Raw genomic sequence first — 26,059 nt, 5'->3', positions numbered from 1 at the left:
GGGAAAGAAAAGAATCTTCCCGAAGATTCTGTGGTGCACTCCCGAACGCGACACTTTCTAACTTTTTTACTCTCCATTTTATTTTAAATAAAAGTAAAAAGCGCAAAACTGAATTGGTGAACGATTTAAACCTTTCGCTGCAAAATTCTTTAAGAACTAAAATACAGTTAAAGATTTCTTCTTCAACTTTCATTTTTGGAGCAATTTCCCCAGTAAACGATATATTAGACTTAGAAAAAAATCTAACTACTAGCATATAGTACACAAGAAGTTTTCAAATAAAAAAGCAGAATCCCCTTATAACTTTCAATTTGGCGCAATAAAGCATACATATGTGCATTAGACTTGGAAAAAATCTTACTTTCCCCAGTAAAACATACATATGTGTATTTGACTTAGAAAAAAATCTAACTACTAGCATATAGTACACAAGAAGTTTTCCAAGCAACCAAAAAACACCTGCATATAAATACACATGTTCTTATATATATATTAGCTTTGTCCTGCATTGATACTCTTCTATTTATATATTAACATTATATTTCTCATTTACCCCTCAATCCAGCTTTGTATGGGCTCTTGCTGTTAAATGTGCTCTGTGGTGAAATACCCTCATCGTTTTCAGTACCCCTGCGAAACGTGAAATATTTTGCTAATGGCCGCACTGTGAACCTTCTCTATATTTTACGTTCTCTGATATACGTTCTCTGTAACCAGTGTTAGCTGGTTCGTCATCTTTTGTAAATGAACTGAAAGAAATGAAAACCTATGAATACCCCAATTACAGGAATCCAAAACCTAAAAAATAATGAATTAAATAATTATTTTAATAAAATAAAACAATTTTTTTTATTGCTTGTATGTGTGTATTATTGCCTCAATTAATTTAACAAATGGATCCTCATGCTTATTTGCAATATTTTTTCGCCACACATATTCAATGATAAGATCCGCAAAGTCTTCTGGATTGTTGTAATTATCCTTTGAGAAAAATCTTTTCATTACTCGCCACTGGGATTCTATCCGTTGGGTATGCGTCCCGTCTTCCGCAACGAACGGATTGTCAGGATCGCTATGGTTTACGTGACGATGCTCATACCCTTGAGTTGTTAAACATTCATACGCCTTCCAACAATCGGTACAACTGATTGTGCCAAGCGCAACATGTTTCTCAATCAGGGGAATGAGCACCTCAGCAGACCTGACACTGTCAGGACATACCTTCAACCGCAAGTCCTCACTGCCATCTTCCACCATTCCCAACACCCAGTGACCTTCCACCCTTCTGCCTGAAATAAGAAAAATATATAGGTAATTATGTATTATTTTTTATTTTTAATATTACCTTTGTTGTATTTCCTCTTTCCAAATTTGCTTTCGTCAATTTGTACTTTTTTCCCAGGGCCACCAATTTTACCCAACTTCTTCCGATGGTCCACTTGGTATAATACTACAGCTTCGCAACAGTAGTTATACCAGTCGCATATGGTAGCGCTGGAAAATCGGTTCCCTGACAATACTATTTTTACGCACCTCCGCATGCGACCAATGCGACGAAAAGCATAACGTTAGATAAAATATCTAGTTTAAGGGTATTTTGGCGTTCTCGAACCAAGTACCTTTAGACCTAGATATTGCTGAACGCGTACGGCACGATCCTTTTCGGCATCTAAATGTGCCGACGATACTAGTCCCCGCCATTGATAATACCATCGGGATCTTATGCATCCTGCAAATCCTTTTCTTTAATATGAGCCCTTGCTCTTCAGCAAAGGCTATGCAGCTCTCCTTTGTTTCAAATGTTTGGAAAACCTTCCTCACATTCCACATTTCTTTCAACTCTGCCAATGTCAGAACATTAGTTATGCGCCGCACGCCACGGCTGGTCGATTGTTCATCAATATCTAAATATGATTATTAATAAATATTTAAAAAAATATTAAAAAGTATAATATAAGTATAATCAGATTCAAAAGACTCCAAAGCAACACAGTCGCTAAAAATACCTAAAATGATTTCTGAAGAAAAGAGTCCATGTACACCTGCACAAGCTACACGCTCAAAGCAAGGTGCTACAAAACAAAAACGGGTGAAAGATATTTCATACACCAAATTTATCTCTGAGAGTGACAGTCTAATACGATACTGCACTCGATTTTCATCTTCGCCGATTCAGGACAATTCTAAATCGGTATTAGAAATCAAAAAGGAAAATCTTGATCATTTCTGGACACGTCTCCAAGCTGCATATGACGCAATAGTAGAATTTGACGACTTAGATCTACCTGAAAATTTTAAATCCTCGGCTTACGCCAAGTACGAAAACTGCTTCGACCAGTTTGGAGAAACAAAAGCAATAATTTCGGATTAATTAAAGTTAATTAAAGCCATTGCACCTGCTCCACATCCGACAGTGGAGCTGCCACAAATTCAATGTCAAGAGTCAAATTCAGGCATCCATCTCAAGGTGCCCACATGTGATACAGAAATCTTTCATGATGGTTATGAGCAATGGCCGTCCTTCCGGGACATGTTTACAGCCGTTTACATAAACCACCCAAAATTAACAAATGCACAAAAATTGTATCACCTAAGATACAAAACAAAAGGTCAAGCAGGCGTCATAGTCAAACAGTTCGCACTAAATGACGATAGTTTCAATCTGGCTTGGGAAGCTCTAGAAACAAGATACGAAAATGAACGAATATTGGTCGATAAGCAAGTAACGATACTAATGAACTTTCCTAAAATTCAGAAAGAATCAAGTGATGATTTTATTAGACTACAATCCACTGTTTCTAATTGTTTGTCGGTTTTATCGACACAAAATATTCCCACAGGCAGCTGGGACCCTTGGCAACTATATGCACCGCAGCATTACCAAAAAAATCGTTACTTTTGTGGGAGCAATCAGTCTCATCTCGGAAAAAATGAACAACGTGGCAGCAAATGAAAGAGTTTCTAACTACCCAATATGAAATAGCGAAAAGGGTAGACAAAAAACCAGCTAGAACTAAAAACATTCAAAACGACCTCAATAGAAGCTTCAATAGACCCCAAACCAATAGCAACAACAATTTAAATCGAAGCTTTTGTAAAAACCAATCGTTCACATCCGAACAGTATGAACTAACGTCATGCGAACTGTGTACAGGAGGGCATAAATCTTGCGAGAAATTCAAAAAATGTTGTCGATAGGAACAATTTTGTGAGAACAAAAAAACTTTGCACAAACTGCTTGTCACGTTCGCATACTCTAAAAGAGTGTGAAAGCAAGTTCAATTGCGTTTATTGTCATAAACGACATCATTCTGTTCTTCATATAAATAATTTTTCCAGTTCACCCCCAAACAGCGCAAATACGAAAAGAGCCACGGGTTTAGTTGCAACAGCAAATCCCGAAAATTGCCAAAAAGCACCATGCTGCTCAAAGGCATTAAAAACTCAAACGCTACACAGCGAAAACCAAAGTAGGATACTACTACCCACAGCAGTGGTCTCCATCGAACACCGAGGAGAACTGTTTAAGCTTAGGGCCTTAATAGACCAAGGATCACAACGATCTTTCATAGCGTCTAGGGCTCAAAATAGGCTACAACTGCCAACAAAACTAGCCAATTTTGAAATTACAGGAATGGGCGGAAGAGTAGTGCAAAACTCAAATAAAATCTGCCCCTTTACCCTAATTTCCCCCCATGCGGATAAGCACATACAAGCAGAAGCTATAGTCTTATCGCAACTAACAAATATGCTTCCAAGCTATCATATAAATAGCAAGCATTGGCAAAAGGTTTCACACCTGAAGCTAGCAGATGCCAACTGCAACACTCCTGCTCAAATAGATCTTCTATTAGGCAGCGATCTCATACCACAGATAATACTCGAAGGTATTGAGAAAATTTCAAATACCCTATTGGCACAAAATACCATTTTCGGTTGGATCCTAAGTGGACTAGTTACGGAACCAGTTACCACTATGACAATTATGATTTCAAATTTTTAAAAAAGTCGACTTTTAGCAACTTTAAGAGTCATAAAATTCCAAGTGGACTCTAAAATCGAAAGTCGACTTTTCGCGCGCTCAAACTCTTGATTTTTGTTTCTCCAAATTTTAGTACTTTTTTTCTTCCTGAAACCTTCAAACGTGCTTTCGTAAAAAAAAATTACGTTATTCCAGAACGATTTGTCCTTATTTTTATATTTTTCCGGAAATTGCAATCGTCGCTTTTGTTTCTGTGTAGAGATGTGTGGTTTTTTCCTCGGTACCCGGCCATAGAGACCATTGGCATGCAACGCTTGCCTGATCGTGCTGGCATTTACGTTCAGTCCGGATATTCTGGACATTTCCTCAGACAATTTTACGGCACTGACAGTTGGATCTATCTTTAGCTCTCACAACTGATCGCATTTCTGTATCACTGAGCCGCTTTGGCCTACCCGAACGTGTCGGATCTTCTAATTCTCCAAACTTTTTTTGCTTATCAATAATTTTTTTCACTGTGTTATGGCTTCTTCCAATTATCGAAGCAATTTCGCGGAAAAATTCTCCGTCTTTCCTAAAATTGATCACTAATTTTCTTACATCCAATGAAGTTTGCTTACCCACTGTCAAATTGATGTCCTCTTGGCAAATTTCCAAACGCAAATAAAATTCTATCTACACAAGGATACTAAATAACATTAGAATGAAGCAATTACAAAGAAAGAACTATGGATAACGATATATTTTTTTGCGTAAAATAAGTATGCGAGGCCTATTACCGTAACTGTACACTTTGTTTTGACGCGTGAAATACTGAGAATATTTGATTTTGTTCGCATTGTGTTTGTATTTATGGATTTTTTTTGGATTGCTGTTAATTTTTTGTAAGAACAATATTTAGTCATTCATAAATGATAATTTATTTGAAAATTTTTAGATATTTTTATACTGAGATAAAGACTGAAATGTATGAGAAAATGGTGTACACTTTCTTTTGACGCTGACAGTATGTATATATATAATAGACATGGCAGCACTTGTTAGCTGTCAACATGGAAGCCATTTGTTATGGTTTATATAACAAAAATTGTGTAAAAATAAAATGCTTATTTAAAGCAAATATTTAATATAAAATAAATATGTAGCAAAATTGTAGTGAAGTGTTAGTGTATAATAAATGCATAAAATAAAAGAAAAGTTAACCATAAATTGAGAAATTGTAAAATAAAATTTGTGAAATTTTCAACTTAAAATGCAACTATCTCGAAAACTATAAGTTTCCGGCGGCCGAATTCGTGATCTGGAGAATCTCCTCTTTCCAACCATACCTCTCTTAACCCTGAAATCGTGGGATGCTAAACTAAAGCCGATCCCGATATAAATATCATGCACATTGTAGGCGGGTTTAAATAGGTTTATAATTTTCTACAGGTTTCCTCTGGAAAAAAAATAATTTTATTCTTTATGTGCACTAATACACACCTGCTTATTAACAAAAATTCTTGCGTGCTCAGTTTTATCAGGAGCATTATTTAATATTTTTAATAATATTCGTTATTTTACGAAGATTGTTTTGCAAATTTATAAACCTTGCCTTCAGTTCCGTTGAATAAGCATTTCCTGCATCCCGTTATTTGACATGGTTGCTTAATTGCACCTTACATTTTTCTGTTGTGAATATTTATTAATTTACCAATAATAGCCGCTCCTTTAAGAACATATGTATGTATATTAAAATAAACTGATTTTATTTTGAAAACATATTAAAGTCTTACATATAATTAATATGTTTTGGACAACTTTTTCATAAATTAAAAGAAAATAGCAAGATGCAACAATTTTCCGGTTAAAAGTCAGCCATCTTGGCTGTCAATAGAAACTCAAACCCTAGGCGGACTTGACGTTGCTCCATGGACCACTCTCAGCTGTGCTTTGTTTACATCGATCAGCTGATTCTTTCTCTACTTCCCCTTTACGATGGTAAGATGTCCACATATGTATATGTTGTTACAGACATGTGTGAAATATTTTCCTAAATGTCATGAAGTTTTTTTTCCGTGTTTCATTATATTTTTCAGGCAACATCGTGTTTGAAAGAAGTGTCCGTTTTGGGATGGAATGCAAAAGCTGTGGCTTTTTTGTATATTCGCGGAATCCTTCACTCTTATATTTCTCCTTACAGTTTCTGAAAGTCGTTTTAATTGTTCACCACCTGAAGTAATTGTCGCAGTTTTCACGTTCACAGTTGGTATCAAAGAAGTACTACTCAAGTCTCTTTCAAAAATTTCCATTGATATTTCTGAATTCCCGTTTCTTTCTTTTGACAGCTTAGCATATATAACTTGCTAATAGCAGGTGCTTGCTCGACTATTGCCGAAGGAGTCTCCGCCACACTAAGGGATGATGGATTCCTTCGTCGTAATTGAATATTGAATACTTTATTTTTTATTAATTAAATTCTATATTTCTATTTGCCATAAGAAACTGTATCTTAAATATTATTTGTTTGGATTCAAGCTGCTCTGCAATTGATTTGTATCGCTTGAGATATGCGAAAATGCGCCTGAAAGTATACAAATATTTTGCGCATACTTTGTGATCCTGTTTGGTTTATTTCCGTTACGGAATTTCTAGATTCAGTCCTCGCGCTCAAAGCCTTCATTGAAAGCTATGCACTAGCTTAATAAATGTATGTACATACATATATAGAGTACTCACTCATTTTCTTCCACTATTTTTTTATAATTTTCTTCATCAATAAATGCACCTTGTTTATTCATATTTAAAAGGCTTTATACAGAAATTTTACGCGTACTCCTTGAACATCTGTTTGCCTACAAACGTCTTGGGAAAACTTTAGAATACTGTCCGAGGCTTTCGGGAATAAAATGGGTATGGGCGGATAGAGGAGGAATAAATATAGATATAGCCGCGGGAAGCTTATAGTTTTCGAGATATTTAGGTTTAAAGTTGAAAATTTCGACTATTTAAAGTACGTATTTTTTCGTTTTAGAATGAATTATAAAATTATATTTTCACTTTTATATCCACTAACACTTCACTAATACGTTTTTACACATTCTTTTTATATAATATTATATCATCCAAAAATGGCTTTATTTCTACATTTAAATTATTCTTCAATTTTAGTAATTTTGACAATAACAAAAGGGTTGCAAAATGTCAAATAACCAGTGTTACCTGGTTCTACATCTTTTGTAAATGAAATGAAAGAAATGAAAACCCATGAATACCCCAATTACAGGAATCCAAAACCTAGAAAAATAATTAATTAAATAATTATTTAATAAAATAAAACAAATTTTTTTTATTGCTTGTATGTATGTATGTAAGGTATATTAGTAATTATGCATTATTGTTTATTTTTAATATTACCTTTTATATATTTCCTTTTTCCAAATTTGCTTTCATCAATCTGAACTTTTTTCCCAGGGCCACCAATTTTTCCCAACTTCTCCTGATGGTGCACTTGGTAAAATACTACAGCTTCGCGACAGAAGTTATACCAGTCGCATATGGTAGCGCTAGAAAATCGGTTTCTGATAATGCTAATTTTACGCACCTCCTCATGCGACCAATGCGACGAGAAGCAAAACATTAGATAAAATATCTGGTTTAAGGGTATTTTAGCGTTCTCGAACCAAGTACCTTTAGACCTAGATATTGCCGAACGCGTACGGCATGATCCTTTTCGGCATCTAAATGTTCCGACGGTACTATTCCTCCTTCATATCTTTTTGGTTTGTATGAACCCTTGCTCTTCAGCAAAGGAAGAATCAATTATGATTCCTCTGCCTTGTTTCGAAAGTTTGAAATACTTTCCTCATGTTCCACATTCCCTTCAACTCCGCCAGTACATTACTTCTGCGCAGCACGCCACGGCTGGTTGATTATTCTTCAATTAAAACTTGAATAATAACTCTTTTAACACAAATAATACATCGTTTTACACAGTTTTCACTAAACGCGTTTGAATTTTATTTGCCATATATGAAAAAAATAGCAAATGGAGAAAATGCAACGGTACTTTCCTTCAAAAGTAATAGTAGTAATATCCGTTGGAGAGCATTGATGTTAAGGATTATGTTATACCTCTATGACAATATTACTTTTTCGCGTAGAACTCCTTTTTGCATTGGCGGCCTTCTGCGGCGCTTCAAAAAAATAACTCTGGTCGGTCCAACACCAGGGGTTATCAAGAGAAGGAAAGTAAAAGATTTATTAGGGTCCATCAACAATGATTCCTGTATTTAGGGTATAATCTCTCTTCTATATTTTTCTTTGTTTGCAAAATAAATTAATATGCCAACACTGGTTATTTTACAATTATAACCCTTTTGTTATTGTGAAAATTACAAAAATTGAAGAATAATTAAAATATTGAAATAAAGCTATTTTTGGATGACATAATATAAAAAATGTGTAAAAACGAATTAGTGAAGTGTAAGTGGATATAAAAATGAAAGTTATAAGTGTATAAGTCATTCTAAAACGAAAAAATACGAACTTTAAATAGATAAAAGTTTCCACTTTAAACCTAAATATCTCGAAAACTAAATATAAGTTTTCTGCGGCTATATCTATATATATGCTCCCTCTATTCGCCCATAACCATTTGATCCCCGAAAGCCTGGGACAATATTCTAACGCCGACCATGCGTCTTTTCGCGACGATGGCAAAAACTTAAAATCATAAATTGAACAACTTTCTGATATTCCTTCTTGAATGGAAAAGTGTCAACCCCGCAAACCCGCAAACACAGAAAAAGTGACAAAAATGGCAACATGTCGACTTAAAATATTTTACAAATCTAAAATATTTTTTATTGGCTCGTAAAATCTGCGTCAATATAAGTACTTATATGCATGCTCATACCTAAACATTTCGCGTAAATCAATTAGTGTACATATTTACATACATATGTTGCATGTGGACAAATATATAAAAATTACGAGTGTTAGGTTTATTTCCGTTACGAAATTTCTTGATTCAGTCGCTGTGTTCAAATCCCGCAAAGAAAGCTATATATTATAATTTTTGAATCACCCTGCTGTATCTTCAATTGACTTGTTCCGCTTGAGATATGCGAAAATACGCTTAAAAATATGCAAAAATTTTGCGCATACTTTGTGATCGTGTTAGGTTTATTTCCGTTACGGAATTTCTTGATTCAGTCTCCACGCTCAAAGCCCGCGATAGATGCTATAGAATAGCTTAAAAATAACAAAAACCTGCAAATATTATAAAATAAAACTGAAAGTAGAAAACAAGTTGAAAACCTGTAAATAGAATAAAAACCACCTAAAAAAAAACGTAAATATTTTTTCATTTTGTTAATTCATTACGCACCCGAAAGTAAAATGTTCGTTAATCAATCTGTGCCTTTGTCATTGCCTTAGCGCATTTATCGTCTGAAGTAACTAAGTTTTCCAAATTTCCTGCACATCTGGATGACAATCTTCGGGGCCAAGGTTCCAATCTAAATTTACATCGTCATCACTTTCACAATCAGCACCCTTATTTTCGAAATTCTGCTTTAAATTTTTATCGATATTAATCGCCCTACTATATATTGAATTTCAAGGGCAGGGAGATGGATCATACCCTGACTGGCTCGGACTTTATAAAAAATATTTCCAACCCATCCTGATTAAATTTCCCACGGAATATGTACATATATATATTAATTCCTTTTGATCCCTAAATAGCTCATTGAAAATCATTATCAGTGTTTTACAGAAACCGTCAATACATTTCACGCACTTACCATTCGGGAACTGTATGTGATCATAGAGGCGTTAGACCTTCCCGGAATCATTTTTTAAATGTGTGTATTTAATGAACAATTTTTGCAGTTAAAATCATCGAAGAGATTGTTCATTCTCTTCACAAATAATTGCGTAGGCTTTACACTATTTTATTAAATATTCGTTAAAGCCGAATACATTTTGGCTATAGGCCATTTCTGTGCCAGCCGCGTTCGAATTACTTAGAATTTACGTTGCATGTTTAACTGACATTTTTTCAAAGACGCCGAGATAAACATACATATGTATGTGGCACTCTGATCGATAGAGTACAGTTTTTATATAACATTAAAACTGACTATTAAATCACATAAATTGAAGAGATTATATAACATTAAAACTGACTATTAAATCACATAAATTGAAGAGATTGGTCCCCCATGATCGCAGATTAAAGCCTTTACGTTAAGGCCAATCGACTTCAGTGCTGCGATATTTTTGTTGATGGGCTTCCCCGTAATCTACTAACATATTAATAGTATCCCTAACTCGATTATAAGTTATGTCGGACTTTATGATAATTTCATCTTATAACAAAATATGTGCCACCTCAACCGGAAACTCTGCTTGGTAAAACGAAACCTAAATCGTCACGCTTGAAACGGTACGATTTAATGCACATGTTGTTAATATTTTATGACAATGCCCTTTATTGTCCCTAAAGAAAGTGCGTTTTCTGACGATTATCCCAACGAATGTTACAGCACAGGGCTTGAAGTATCATCCGCCACTATTGCATGTTCTTCAAATTCTTTATATTGTGTTTCTTATTGTTTAATAACCCCCTTTAACTCTTTGATCTTTTTATTTAGTTTGAGTGCATTACTTTGATAAAAACGTGCGGATCGAGTAAATCGTTCGCGGCTGTCTAATGCAGAGCCTACGTCGTTGTTTTATGGCCCTAATCCTAATATTTTTTCCTGTAAATGAAATATTCTACACATTTCCTCAATATCATGTCGTCCTCTCTATCTCCTACAGCTATCTTAGGACGTTCATAAGTGACAGTGACGGGCGGGCACACCCAATCAGAGTCAGTACTAGATGAGCTACGATTTAGTTTCGAACAGCGTCGCCTGTCTAGATACGCAACTGCTAATGCGTATCTTCTCCAAGGTAGTGGACCCGTCCACAAATACCTGCGTGCTTCGTCGTATCCTAATTATATTATATAAATATGTATATTATAAATACATTAAAATATAAATGGTTTATCATATTTATTTATTTTATATAATTTTAGCTCACGTGAAGTCAAATATATCAATAAAACTAAGTCTTTAACCTATTATTTAACTTAATGAAATATCAATTTTCATTGTAATCTATTCAATCATATTTTTGAATGTAAAAAAACATATAAAATGTTCGGTTATACCCGAACTTAGCTCTTCCTCACTTGTTTTATTATAAAAGAAAGTTGCGACAAACTATGATAAAAGACTTTTTGAAAAATCAAGAGCACAAATACACAAACGAATTTATTGTAACTATGGTACATTATCAGATGTTCTTTGGTATGCGCATGAACAAAAATTAAAATAATAAAAAGTAAAATAATTGACATATGAAAAGAAAATGTAAGTAATGAGGGAAATAGTAATGAAAATAGAATTAAAATATCATTTAATAAAAAAAGTTTAATAATAGGATAGAATTTGAACTTAGGCAAAATATTTGATGTTGCAATAAAGAATTGTGCTATACAAGCAGCACTACAGATTACATCTTATTTAAATAGTCTAATGTTTGTATGTTTGTATGTATGTGAATATTCTATTGATATGAATATTCAATCGTATGATAGAATCTGACGAAAGAGAGTATGAACCTGATTGGTTATATTTTAACGGCCAAAATAGAAATGCAGCAAATATTTGGTCTGAAATTGCGCCAAAATAAATGAAGAGAAAATCCAATAACTGCAAATAAGTTGTGAATTGGTTTGAAATTGCATCCAAATATAAAAGAAAAAAAATGGAATTTCAATGTTGGAATCAAATGTACATACCCAAGTATTTACTGTTAAAGACAAAAGTTTATGCACCAACAAACTTTCGCTTTTTGTGCAAAAAAAGTATTTTAACGCAAATCAACACAAAAAAAGTATTTTTTTAATCTCTTAATTGGTCAAACTTTTATTTTGGTTTAAAAGATTTTGTACCTAGTGAGCGGAGACTTTTTCTACCTAGTGTATATATTATATCATTGTTATTAAGAGAATTATTATCTTAAATATAAATTATGTTAATACAATTATTAAATATATAATATATATATATGATAGGAAATTCGATTGATCCTGTTCCCCAATTGAAAACGGGAAAAGGAAAATGCTGCGTTGAATAATGTCCAACGGATGAAAAAAAATCCTTTTTTCATTCTGCGTAGATGAGATTGCCTTCAACAGCTGTGTTTTAGCATTACAAATGAGTGCAACATACTCCGACCGTAAAAAGTTATTTATTTGTGACTGTAATTTTGACGCGAATTTTGTCACAAATAATAGACTTAAGGAAGGAGCTATCCCAAAGCATAAATTATGTTATGAAAATGCAGGTAGTTACAGTAGCTTTTCGTTGAACAGAGTCCTAGGGAGGGAACATTTAAGCTTTAAGGAATTCGAATTATATTCGAATCTCCAGATGAAGCGTAAACAAGATAGAATATTGCGCTCGGGCTTATCAGCAGAACCCCCTTAAACAAAATGAACGCATGAATGCGCTCAGGCATGATAATAGGATTTTGAAACAAAAAGTATTTGAATTAGAGAATAGAACAATTATTGCATCCAAAAATTCTACTGAGGATGCAATAAATTTTTCCAAAATGATTGTCCGTACAATCAATATATAAACTAAAGAACAAACAAATTTAGCTCAAAATATTAATTATATGTTAACGAAGGCACATAACTTCTTGATGGATGATCTTCAGCTTGCGCTGCCACATAAAAAATGTCGACTGCGATTTCGCCCAATTAGATATATTATGGCAGGGATTGATTCTAGGGTTATAGGTAATTTAAAAGCTCTTGTTGGGGAAATGTCCGAACACGAACGGATCTGTGTTATAATATTCGATGAAATTTCAATAAATATCTCGTTTACAACAAAAGTAAGGATGTCATCGATGGTTTCGTTGATAACGGGAGGCGGCAATACGGAATTAAATATTGCCGACAAATGCGGTTTTTTCATGGCGAAAGGTATAGCAGCTAATTGGAAATACGTAATTTCGTATTATGTGACAAAAGGAGGGCTGTCCGCAGTAGATTAAGAAGTTATTTTGAAGAAAAACACTGAAGTCTTGGAAATGATAGGACTCAATGTAAAAGCGATAATTTGTGATCAGGGTTCGATGAACGTCCGATTTTATGGAAATTTAAATGTTATAAAATTCGGACCATATTTTGTAATCAATGGCAAAAAAGTTCATTTTCTATATGACTATTGTCATTCGATTAATTCGGTTATGAATAATTTATTAAAGCTCGACTTAAAAGCTATCGATGGTGCAGCTAGCTTTGAGGTTATAAGGAAGCTGTATGCAATCGATAGTGCGAGTCATCATTTTAAAATATGTCCGAAGTTGACATCCTCCCACATATATCCCAATAACTTCGAGATAAATGAGCGTTTCTAGAACTACACAGGTGTTAAACAATTCAGTAGCAGCTGGCATCGACGTGGCATTCAGACAGGGATTATTGGGCACGGATGCATATATATTGAAATGCTTGATAGTAAAGTGCTCAACAGCAAGAGGCCGTTCAAGTGTCCCATTTAGCGAAACACTTCGGCAAAGTTTGATGGCTGAAGGACCACCTGCAGTTCATTTCGCATATCGAGGTTCCTAACAATATATGTAAATACTCAATGCTGCAGATTTAATAAAGCTCAAACTGCAAAGACGATGACGACCTGAATCTTGATTGGAATATCAGCGAGGAAGATCATAACTCCCTCGATGATTCCGAGCAATATGCCGTTGGTGTAGTTAACATTCCCGATGAGCACTTTGCAGAAACCGAAGAAAATACTGTGGAGCTTCAAGTACAGCGTTATTACACTGGATACTCTATATACCAAAAACTTCTCTCCAAGTCCAGATGCGATACCTGTGCAAAAGAGCTGTTGCTCAAGGAAATATAAATAAGCACTCCGAGTCTTTAATACGCTCTAAAAACTGCAAATATTGCACCGATCAGCGACTTTTCAATCCGACTGATAGAGCCTTCGAAATTTGTTGGATGCAGATGAAGTGGTATAAAGAGCTATTCGGAAAATATGCGCGTTATTATGGAGTTCGAGAGCTCATCAAGGATGCCATAGCTAAAGCTAAAACCTTTTTTCGGAATGGTTTTTAGAAGCTGGTGAATGCTTGGACCACCGACGACAACTGTTAAAGTCTTTAGTAACAGTGTTGTTGCATAAAAATGAGAAATAGAGATTATGGTGCACTTATTTTAAACTAAAATTCCATTGATTGAACCTACATATGTAAACTGACGAGCAGAAGAACATATGCCATCGAATTATGTTGGCTGTTGATGCCAAACAAAGCGTTTTTTTTATTTAGATGCACCAGGTGGGACCGGTAAAACATATTTGATATCTTTCATTCTTGCTAAACTACGGTCACAACAAAAAATTGCATTAGCAGTTGCATCATCAGGCATAGCTGCTACTTTGTTGGATGGTGGGCGGACAGCCCATTCTGCTTTCAAGCTACCATTAGATATTCATAACAATCCAAATGCTTTGTGGAACATCAATAAAAGAAGCGGAATGGTAGCAGTGTTACGGAAGACCTCGATCATAATTTGGGATAAGTGTACTATGGCTCATAAGCATTCGCTCGAAGCATTAAATAGAAATATAGAAGATTTAAACAATAGTGGCAGACTTTTCAGTGGTACTCTTTTACTATTATCTGGTGATTTTCGGCAAACGTTGCCAGTTATTCATTGCTCTACTTTTGCAGATGAAATTAATGCATGTCTTAAACAATAAATTTTATGGAGAAATGTTGAAGCACTCAGACCGACTAAAAATATGCAAGTACAACTCCAAAATGACCAAACAGCACAACAATATTCTAAGCAATTACGGAATCTTTAAAACGGTGAAATAGAATTTCAACAAGATACGCAACATATTAGATTCAGATATAAAGAGATGCCCAACTCGTCTCTCACTGGAAATCATAGAGCAATTGCTAAACGTCAAAACCTACAGAACTCAAGCAACTGTCAAAGTTCAGTAGGTCTGACGTTTAGCAATTGGTAAAAGAGGGACGGCCAGATTGAAATCCTGCAAAATTGTTATTCGAATGAAGACATTTTTCATATTTTGCTCTTCATTTGTAACGGCCGTTATTACAAAGAATAACAAGAAAAATAGCATGCAGCTTGTGTACATGTAAGTAAATTTTAATTTTTATTAGATAAATTAGCATTTATTTAATAATTTTTAACATTATTTTACAGCCGAAATGCCAAAAGTGAATTGGAAGAAGTGTGTTGCTGGCTGCAGCGAGGAAGGACGTGTATTCAATTTTCCGAATGAGGGACCGGATCTCGAACGGTGAGTAAATCAAAAAATCAGTTAATTGAATAGTGCAAAAAGTGTGTTAAATGTGTGATAATATTCCCAAAAGTGTTTAAAAAAGTTTAATAATTGTAAAAAGTGTTAAAATATAATTCGATAATTTTCGATATATTAAAATTTAGAAAATTAATTTTTTGAAGTAACGACTGTGCGCATATCATTAATTATTTTGGATGTGCTATTAATAATACAATTTAAATTGTAGTTCTGAATATATTTAAGTGCAAAAGTGATCAAAAAAGTTTTAAATAATTGTAACAAGTGTTAAAATATGAGTTTCGATAGTTTACGATTTATCTAAATTTAAATCTTAAATTATTTTGAAGTAACGACTTATCGTTGAATATTTATGATAATTATAAAATAACTAACTAAATTAAATATCGGTACGTCTTTATTAAAATAAAAGTTTACGTGTTTTGCCATTTTTTGCACTATTATAATTATATATATTTTATATTATATTATATTATTTTATAACTTACGTATATAATTTTTTTTCTTTCAATAGGCGTAAATGTTGGCTCAGACGTTTAAGTGTTTCTGAAAGATTTAATGAAGAAACACCTAAACACATTTTTGCTTGTGAACGACATTTTTCCAAAAATTCGCCACGCAAAAAAATTGCGTCCGAGGGCCGTTCCCGACATTAATTTAATTGTTGAGCCTACATTTAACGCCTCAAATTCTTTTTTTGAAAACCCCATAGAACTGGGTTTTGAAGATTTCGCTGCCCAAATGTAAGAATCTGCCTCAAATGCAAACGGTGCAGCGAGGCAGCTTCTTCCGCTTTTAGAAAGGGAAGTTTGCGAAATAATTTTAGAGCCTCTTCCACTTCTTGAGGAGGAACTATTAAATAGTACCGATAAAGCCGCGCAAACAGGTAGGGGTCTGACAGCATGGACAGATAGGAAGAAGAAATTAAGGGAAGAGAATAGGATTTTAAAAGTAAAATTAGATGAAAAAGAACAGGAGAATAGAAATTGAAAGGCTCAATTGGTCCAAATGGCCACTGAATTAGAAAGATGTAGGGAAATGTTAAGAAGTAGTTCATTTAGGAAAGAGTCAGATCCTCTTGAAATAGTTTTCAGCAAAGTTCCTCCTCAGTTAGGTGCTTGTATTAGAAGTAGTTTTATAAATAGTAATCGCCGTAACCACGGTCGGCGTTATGACAATTTTTTTTAAAACGATAGCTTTGGGTGTATTTTTTTTGTCGCCAGTTGCTTATCATCACTTAAAGGACCAGTTAGATTTTCCCTCCGAAAGTACTTTGGAAAATTTTGTTACCGACTGGCCTCGTTTCCCAGGTTGCACCCAAAGAAGCATAAAATCGTTAGAGATTAGGAGTAGGGGATTTTTTTTTGAACAAAAGTTCGTGTCGATTTCATGCGATGAAATGTCACTGAAATGTCATTTGCAGTATGATAGAAAATTCGATAGGAGAATAGGTATTGAAGATTATGGAGATGAAAATCGCACTTCGAGATTAGCCACAACTGCAATTCCTTGCCATTTTGTATGCGACCAGGGCACCAATTTTCAAAATTTTGATAATTTGTTGGGTGTTTTAGCGTCACGGCCTTTCTTTAATGTTAATGGCAAGGAAATATATTTTTTTTTACGATAGCCCCCATTTAATAAAAAGTAGTCGTAACTGTTTACAGAATTTGCAAAATACGGGTTTCTTTAAAAATTGTCGCGTAAGTTGGTCGGATATTATTAGTTTTTATGAAGTCGAGTTATTGGTGTGCGCATAAATTAACCGATGCTCATATTTATCCCAATACCTTCCAAAAAATTAAGGTTAAATTTGCATCTCAGGTATTGAGTAATACGGTTGCTTCCGGTATGTTGTCCCTTTATAGCTCGGGAGCTTTAAGCTCGAACAGTGGGAGCTTTATTAATACTGCGGAATTCGTTTCTTTTTTTAATAAATTATTTGACATTTTTAAAAGCAGTTTCGTTGAGGCTATTGTACCCACTTAAAAAGTGTTTGTAGGTTCCCCAAAACAGTTAGAGTTTTTAGATGAGGCCGAAAAAATTTTAAAAACTATTCGGGTCGTAGATGAGTTAGAAAACAATACAACCAATAATTTTAGTTTTTTAAAGGGATGGGTATTAAATATAAACAGTTTAAGACGGTTGTGGCGATTTTTGTCACACTCAGGATTTCAATACTTAAAGACGAGACGACTATGTCCGGACAGTTTGGAACATTTTTTTGGGCAGATTAGAAGGAGGTATTAGAGTAACGCCTTACATGTTCTCTAGTTTATTTAGGCAATCGTGGGGTTTACGTTATGTAAATATCGTAACAAAAGGAAACTGTGAGCTGCCTTTAGAACCTGATGCTACAGTAATTTCAGAACATAGCAATATTGTTCTACTTAATGTGTGCAATGATTACCTTTTAACCGTCTTTCTTGGCAGGATTTTCCAGGCTTACCACGGCCTGAACACTTCCTCATTAGATCAATTTCTTTAGATAGTACTTTAGAAATTAACTTTTTAAAAGAAAATGCGTTTTGCGGCTAAAATTTTCAAAATGCACTCATGCTCCCTTCCATTACCTTATTTAGGAGATGAAATTCCTTCGGACGAATTAATCTTCATATATCAAAATCAAATAGACAAATGCAATTTAGTGAAGCGGCCTCAGGAGTTTGTTGCATTTGTAAAAAGCTTGGAAACAAAATTTTTAGAAGAATTCGATAGTAATTGTCATAAGATAGAAATAGGAGACACTCTTTTTAATAAAATGAAAGATGTTAGGCCCTTTTTGTGTTGTGAAAATTGTGAGCCGAAAATAGTTATAACCCTTTTCATTCGTATAAGAATTTATTTTATAATAAAATTTTTAAATACAGAACTTTTTGTCTCTAATTTTAAATATAAAATTTTGTGTGTTTCACACCTATAGGTTTTTATATTTATTTTTTAGTGGTTACAATAAGGGAACTTAATATACAATATTATACCAAACAAATTTTTTAAACAGATAGGCTAGAACAAAGAGGCTCTAAAATTATAATGCAATTTTTTTAAGTAAAATTAGAATTTGGGGTTTAAATGTAGGCATATGTATATATGTATATTTTTATATTACTAAATATTTTATTTTATCTGTGATATGAAGTGATATTGTTTTTGTTAATTTTATTTTATATGGATTTATCTGTGAATTGTTATCTTTTGTTTTTTTATACAAATAAATGTATAATGGGTGATATAGGCCTACTGGGGAACCGAGCACCCAAAAATAACTTCGGTAACGCTCCATTTTGCATACCTCCTGGGTGGTGTGGAAACTGCAAATTGGGTATTTTAATTTAAATGCCAAATATTATTATTTTGGCTCTCACACTGGAAAGAGTTGGGCAGCCCATTATCCCTGTTAGATTGCCAGATATGTGTGTACTGTCGTTCAAATTAAAAATGAACTAATAGAAAGTGCCTTCCCAGACATCAGAGATAAAGAGATGCTCAACTCGTCTCTCACTGGAAATGAGAGCGCAATTGCTAAACGTCAAAACTTCCTGAACTCAAGCAACTGTCAAAGTTCAGGAGGTCTGACGTTTAGCAATTGGAAAAAGAAGGACGGGCAGATTGAAATCCAACAAAATTATAATGGGAATGGAGACATTTTTAATTTTTACTCTCCATTTGTAACGGCCGTTATTACGAAGAATAACGAAAGAAAAACAGCACGCAGCTTGTGAACTGGTAAGTATATTTTAATTTTTATTAGATAAATTTGCATTTATTTAATAATTTTTAACGTTATTTTACAGCCGAAATGCAAAATCAAAGTGAAAATGGAGAAAGTGTGTTGCAGGCTGCAACGAGGAGGGACGAACTTACAATTTTCCATGTGAAGGAACGGATCTCGAACGGTGAGTACATCACAAAATAAATTAATTAAATAGTGCAAAAAGTGTGTTTAATATGTGATATATGATATATAATTGTAAAAAGTGTTAAAAATTTCTTTCGATAGTTTTCGATATATTAAAATTTAGATAATTAATTTTTTGAAGCAACGACTGTGCGCATATCATTAATTATTTTGGATGTGATATTAATAATACTATTCAAATTGTAGTTCTGCGTAACTGTAAATCGGTTAAGCAGATCCCAAGATATGGGTTTTCACCTAAAAGTGGGCTGTGCCACGCCCACTGTCTAATTTTGAACGCGGTTCCTATAAAGTCATCTCATACCATCCTAGAGATAAAATTTAATGCCTCTGGCGTGTTTAGTGCTTGATTTATCGCGCTTTTAGTAGTTTTTAACAGTACCGTTATATGGGGAGTGGGCGGAGTTGCTACATGATTTCAGCTATTTTCACACCGTCAATAGAAGTGCTTAAAACATTTGCTTCCAGTGAATTTTGTTATTATAGCATTAGCGGTTTAGGAGATATGCACATTAAACCTATTAGAGGCGGGACCACGCCAACTTTAAAAAAAAAAATTTTAACTGCAGATGCCCCGCCCTAATGTGATCCTGTGTACCAAATAACAGTCTTGTATCTTATTGAAGAGCTTAGTTATGGCAATTTATTTGTTTTTGATTAATGTTTTTGATTAATGGCGTGGCAGTGGTCCGATTACGCCCATCTGCAATACTAACCGTCTTACTGTACCAAGAAACATGTCTACCAAGTTTCATAAAGATATCTCAATTTTTACTCAAGTTACAGCTTGCACGGACGGACGGACAGACAGTCACCCGGATTTCAACTCGTCTCTTCAATCTGATCATTTATATATACATAACCCTATATCTAACTCGATTAGTTTTAGGTGATACAAACAACCGTTAGGTGAACAAAACTATTATACTCTGTAGCAACAGGTTGCGAGAGTATAAAAAAGATGGGATCATCGCTAAATCTACATACGCTTATTGAACAGCTGTTACTGCGATCCTACACATTCGATTATACACGACAGTCAACACGGTTCCTACTTACTGCCTTTATTCATTTTCGTTATACGAACCTGCTGGCTACCGTATATACAATAATTCGTTATATAAACCTTTTCGATTACGACGGCGATCCGGCACGTCACTTCGTTTCATCCGGATACTGATTCGCCCCCTTGACTTCCAAATATCATCGTAAAATGTAAAGTAGCAAGAATAACTTTTAACATTAAATACAAATTAACAAGTAACAATTGCATTTTTTCTTGCTATATTAAGTTCAGTGGTGAGTGCACTATTAAAATACAATTAAAGCGGGACACAGGATTTTTCTTCCCTTTATTCTTTTTTATTAGTTTCCGATCGCCACCAAACCGTACAGGATCACCCGCTGGCCAATCTGGAGCTAGCAAAAGACGAAATTTAACACAAATTAACATAACATTTTAATAACATTTAATTAATAAATACTTTAAATATTTTTATTTGATATATGTATATTATATATATACCAAAAATATCTTTAATTGTAAAAAATCACAGTTGCTGGTGTATGAAGCGCCGATCGATGTACAATATTTTTGGTCAATCGGTCTTTTGTTAATACAAATAAACTTGATGATCTTTCTACTCGTGAACAGGCCACGTATAATTGCCCATGAGAGAAACATGGATTTTCCAAGTCTAAGCCGCAAATAGACATTGTTTGGCCTTGAGATTTATTTATAGTCATCGCGACAGCTAAACGTACTGTAGTCTTTTAAAGGGTATGGGAGAATCGGATGGTATCATCATGTGGTAACAAAACGATTTCTCCTTTAAACTTTCCTGTCCAAATAGTTGCTTCTATAACTTTTCCAGTAATTTTTTGTTGATCATCAAACGTGTACCGTTGCATAGTTTAGAAGAGTTTAAATTCCGCAGTAGACTAATCGGTGATCCAATTTTCAATCGAAGACTGTGTGATGGCATTCCTGATATATCTAAAGAATTTAAAAATTCGATTGGGGAATTCACTGCCTCGTTTTCTTCTATAGTAGCATCAATAGACTTGAATGACATTAAATCACCTGGTAATAATTGTTGTATCTGGTAGTTAATAAGATCAACATCAACAATGCAACGCTGCTAAAATTACACGATTACTAAGCCAGTCATTATTTAGTATGTCTGGCAGGGATAATGGGATGCCACTCTCTTTCCAGTGTGAGAGCGCCTCAAAATTAGCGTTTTTTTTATAACAGTTTCTATTGTAGCCAGATCGGACAAAATAATAATTTTTGGGCATTTAAATTAAAATACCCAATTTGCAGTTTCCACACCACCCAGGAGGTATGCAAAATGGAGCGTTACCGAAGTTATTTTTGGGTGCTCGGTTCCCCAGTAGGCCTATATCACCCATTATACATTTATTTGTATAAAAAAACAAAAGATAACAATTCACAGATAAATCCATATAAAATAAAATTAACAAAAACAATATCACTTCATATCACAGATAAAATAAAATATTTAGTAATATAAAAATATACATATATACATATGCCTACATTTAAACCCCAAATTCTAATTTTACTTAAAAAAAATCGCATTATAATTTTAGAGCCTCTTTGTTCTAGCCTATCTGTTTAAAAAATTTGTTTGGTATAATATTGTATATTAAGTTCCCTTATTGTAACCACTTAAAAATAAATATAAAAACCTATAGGTGTGAAACACACAAAATTTTATTTTTAAAATTAGAGACAGAAAGTTCTTTATTTAAAAATTTAATTACAAAATAAATTCTTATTCGAATGAAAAGGGCTACAACTATTTTCGGGTCACAATTTTCACAACACAAAAGGGCCTAACATCTTTCATTTTATTAAAAAGAATGTCTCCTATTCCTATCTTATGACAATTACTATCGAATTCTTCTAAAAATTTTGTTTCCAAGATTTTTACAAATGCAACAAACTCCTGAGGCCGCTTCACTAAATTGCATTTGTCTATTTGATTTTGATATATGAAGATGAATTCGTCCGAAGGAATTTCATCTCCTAAATAAGGTAATGGAAGGGAGCATGAGTGCATTTTGAAAATTTTAGCCGCAAAAAGCATTTTCTTTTAAAAAGTTAATTTCTAAAGTACTATCTAAAGAAATTGATCTAATGAGGAAGTGTTCAGGCCGTGGTAAGCCTGGAAAATCCTGCCAAGAAAGACGGTTAAAAGGTAATCATTGCACACATTAAGTAGAACAATATTGCTATGTTCTGAAATTACTGTAGCATCAGGTTCTAAAGGCAGCTCACAGTTTTCTTTTGTTACGATATTTACATAACGTAAACCCCACGATTGCCTAAATAAACTAGAGAACATGTAAGGCGTTACTCTAATACCTCCTTCTAATCTGCCCAAAAAAATGTTCCAAACTGTCCGGACATAGTCGTCTCGTCTTCAAGTATTGAAATCCTGAGTGTGACAAAAATCGCCACAACCGTCTTAAACTGTTTATATTTAATACCCATCCCTTTAAAAAACTAAAATTATTGGTTGTGTTGTTTTCTAACTCATCTACGACCCGAATAGTTTTTAAAATTTTTTCGGCGTCATCTAAAAACTCAGCTGTTCTGGGGAACCTACAAACACTTTTTTAGTGGGTACAATAGCCTCAACGAAACTGCTATTAAAAATGTCAAATAATTTATTAAAAAAAGAAACGAATTCCGCGGTATTAATAAAGTTCCCACTGTTCGAACTTAAAGGTCCCGAGCTATAAAGGGACAACATACCAGAAGCGACCGTATTACTCAATACCTGAGATGCAAATTTAACCTTCATTTTTTGGAAGGTATTGGGATAAACATAAGAATCGGTCAACTTATGCGCACACCGATAACTCGACTTTGAGTCGATTTCATAAAAATGAATAATATTCGACCAACTTACGCGACAATTTTTAAAGAAAACCGTATTTTTCAAATTTTGTAAACAGTTACGACTACTTTTTATTAAATGGGGGCTATCGTAAAAAAACTATATTTCCTTGCCATTAACGTTAAAAAAAGACCGTGACGCTGAAAAACCTAACAAATTAGCAAAATTTTGAAAATTGGTGCCCTGGTCACATAATGGCAAAGAATTAGTCCTATATTTTGGAGTTGAATAATGACTTCAAGAATATATTTCTTGAGGACATCCCCTTTGCAGGCTCCTTTCACGAAAAAAGAAGCTAATGGGTGGGACCAAGGCCCCCCACCTATACCATGCACCATTATGGTCATTGCAGTTGTGGCTAATCTCGAAGTGCGATTTTCATCGCCATAATCTTCATTACCTATTATCCTATCAAATTTTCTATCATACTGCAAATGACATTTCAGTGACATTTCATCGCATGAAATGGACACGAACTTTTGTTCAAAAGAGAATCCTCTACTCCTAATCTCTAACGATTTTATGCTGCTTTGGGTGCAACCTGGGAAACGAGGCCAGTAGGTAACAAAATTTTCCAAAGTACTTTCGGAGGGAAATTCGAACTGGTCCTTTAAGTGACGATAAGCAAATGGCGACAAAAAAATACACCCAAAGCTATTGTTTTAAAAAAATTGTCTTAACGCCGACCGTGGTTACAGCGATTACTATTTATAAAATTACTTCGAATACAAGTAAGGAAGGGCTAATTTCGGAGGTAACCGAACATTTTATACTCTCGCAAAGTCAAATGGTATACTCGTTTGAGATTTCTTTGTGGATTGGCTGATATTTTCGGTAGAAGGTCAACTATAGGCACTGGGGCCCACATATTTAGTACTTAGGGGCTTGAACAGTTTTGGTTCGACTTAGACCATTTTTGGTCACAAGGTGGCATACTTTGAACGTATTATTCACGCAAAATTTTACCCCGATATAATCATTGTTGCTTGATATGCATAGTGGAAAGTGAAAGAATCAGATGGAATTAAAAATGGTGTTATATGGGAAATAGGCGTGGTTGTAGTCCGATTTCGCCCATTTTCGCACTATAACATAGAAATATGAAAATAACGTTATGTACCGAATTTTGTTGAAACTGGTTAAGCAGATCCCAAGATATGGGTTTTCACCTAAAAGTGGGCGGTGCCACGCCCACTGTCTAATTTTGAACGCGTTCCTATAAAGTAATCTCATAATATCCCAGAGATAAAATTTAATGTCTCTGGCGTATTTAGTGCTTGATTTATCGCACTTTTAGTAGTTTTTAACAGTACCGTTATATGGGGAGTGGGCGGAGTTGCCACCCGATTTAAACTTTTTTCACACTGTAGGTAGAAGTTATAGTTATAGATATGCACACTAAACCTATTAGAGGCGGGACCACACCCACTTTAAAAAAAAAATTTTAACTGCAGATGCCCCTCCCTATTGTGATTCTGTATAACAAATAAGAGTCTTGTATCTTATGGCGGAGCTTAGTTATAGCAATTTATTTGTTTTTGATTAATGGCGTTTTGTGGGCGTGGCAGTGGTCCGATTACGCCCATCTGCAATACCAACCGTCTCACGGTACCAAGAAACATATCTACCAAGTTTCATAAAGATATCTCAATTTTTACTCAAGTTACAGCTTGCACGGACGGACAGACGGACGGACGGACAGACAGTCACCCGGAATTCAACTCGTCTCTTCATCCTGATCATTTATATATATATAACCCTATATCCAACTCGATTAATTTTGGGTGATACAAACAACCGTTAGGTGAACAAAACTATTATACTCTGTAGCAACAGGTTGCGAGAGTATAACAAGCACCTAACAGAGGAGGAACTTTGCTGAAAACTATCTCAAGAGGATCTGACTCTTTCCTAAATAAACCACTTCTTAAGTTTTCTCTACATCTTTATAATTCAGTGGCCATTTGGACCAATTGAGCCTTTATACTTCTATTCTCCTGTTCTTTTTTTTTATCTAATTTTACTTTTAAAATCCTATTCTCTTCCCGGAATTTCTTCTTCCTATCTGTCCCTGCTGTCAGACCCCTACCTGTTTGCTCGACTTTATCAGTACTATTTAATAGTTCCTCCTCAAAAAGTGGTAGAGGCTCTAAATTATTTCGCAATCTTCCCTTTATAAAAGCGGAAGGAGCTGCCTCGATGCTTTTGCATTTGAGGCAGATTCTTCTATTTGGGGAGCGAAATATTCAAAACCCAGTTCTATGGGGTTTTCAAAAAAAGAATTTGAGGCGTTAAATGTAGGCTCAACAATTAAATTAATGTCGGGAACGGCCCTTGGACGCAATTTTTTTGCGTGGCGCCTTTTTTAAGAAAAATGCCGTTCACAAGCAAAAATGTGTTTAGGTGTTTCTTAATTAAATCTTTCAGAAACACCTAAACGTCTGAGCCAACATATACGCCTATTAAAAGAAAAAAAAACATAATATACTCAAGTTATAAAATATATATAATAATAATTGTGCAAAAAATGGCAAAACACGTAAACTTTCATTTTAATAAAAAAATAAATGCCGTTTCGACATAAATTAATTTAAGAATGAAATTTAGATAAATCGTAAATTATCGAAACTGATATTTTAACACTTATTACAATTATTGAAAACTTGTTTTTATCACTTTCGCACTTAAATATACGCAGAACTACAATTTGAATTGTATTGTTAATATCACATCCAAAATAATTAATGATATGCGCACAGTCGTTGCTTCAAAAAATTAATTATCTAAA

At 34.2% G+C, this 26,059-nt stretch overlaps 2 pseudogenes; one reads left to right on the top strand and one right to left on the bottom strand.

Moving 5' to 3' along the window:
• Window positions 1-849: 849 nt before the first annotated feature.
• LOC118682395 (uncharacterized) lies at window positions 850-1,839 on the bottom strand (annotated as a pseudogene).
• A 14,139-nt stretch (window positions 1,840-15,978) lies between these two features.
• LOC138856113 (uncharacterized) lies at window positions 15,979-20,779 on the top strand (annotated as a pseudogene).
• Window positions 20,780-26,059: the final 5,280 nt, after the last annotated feature.

Source organism: Bactrocera oleae, chromosome 3 (assembly GCF_042242935.1).
Source record: "Bactrocera oleae isolate idBacOlea1 chromosome 3, idBacOlea1, whole genome shotgun sequence".
In the NCBI taxonomy this organism is placed as follows: domain Eukaryota; kingdom Metazoa; phylum Arthropoda; class Insecta; order Diptera; family Tephritidae; genus Bactrocera; species Bactrocera oleae.
The sequence above is the reverse complement of the archived record's forward strand: the minus strand, read 5'-3'. Positions and strand labels throughout refer to the sequence as shown.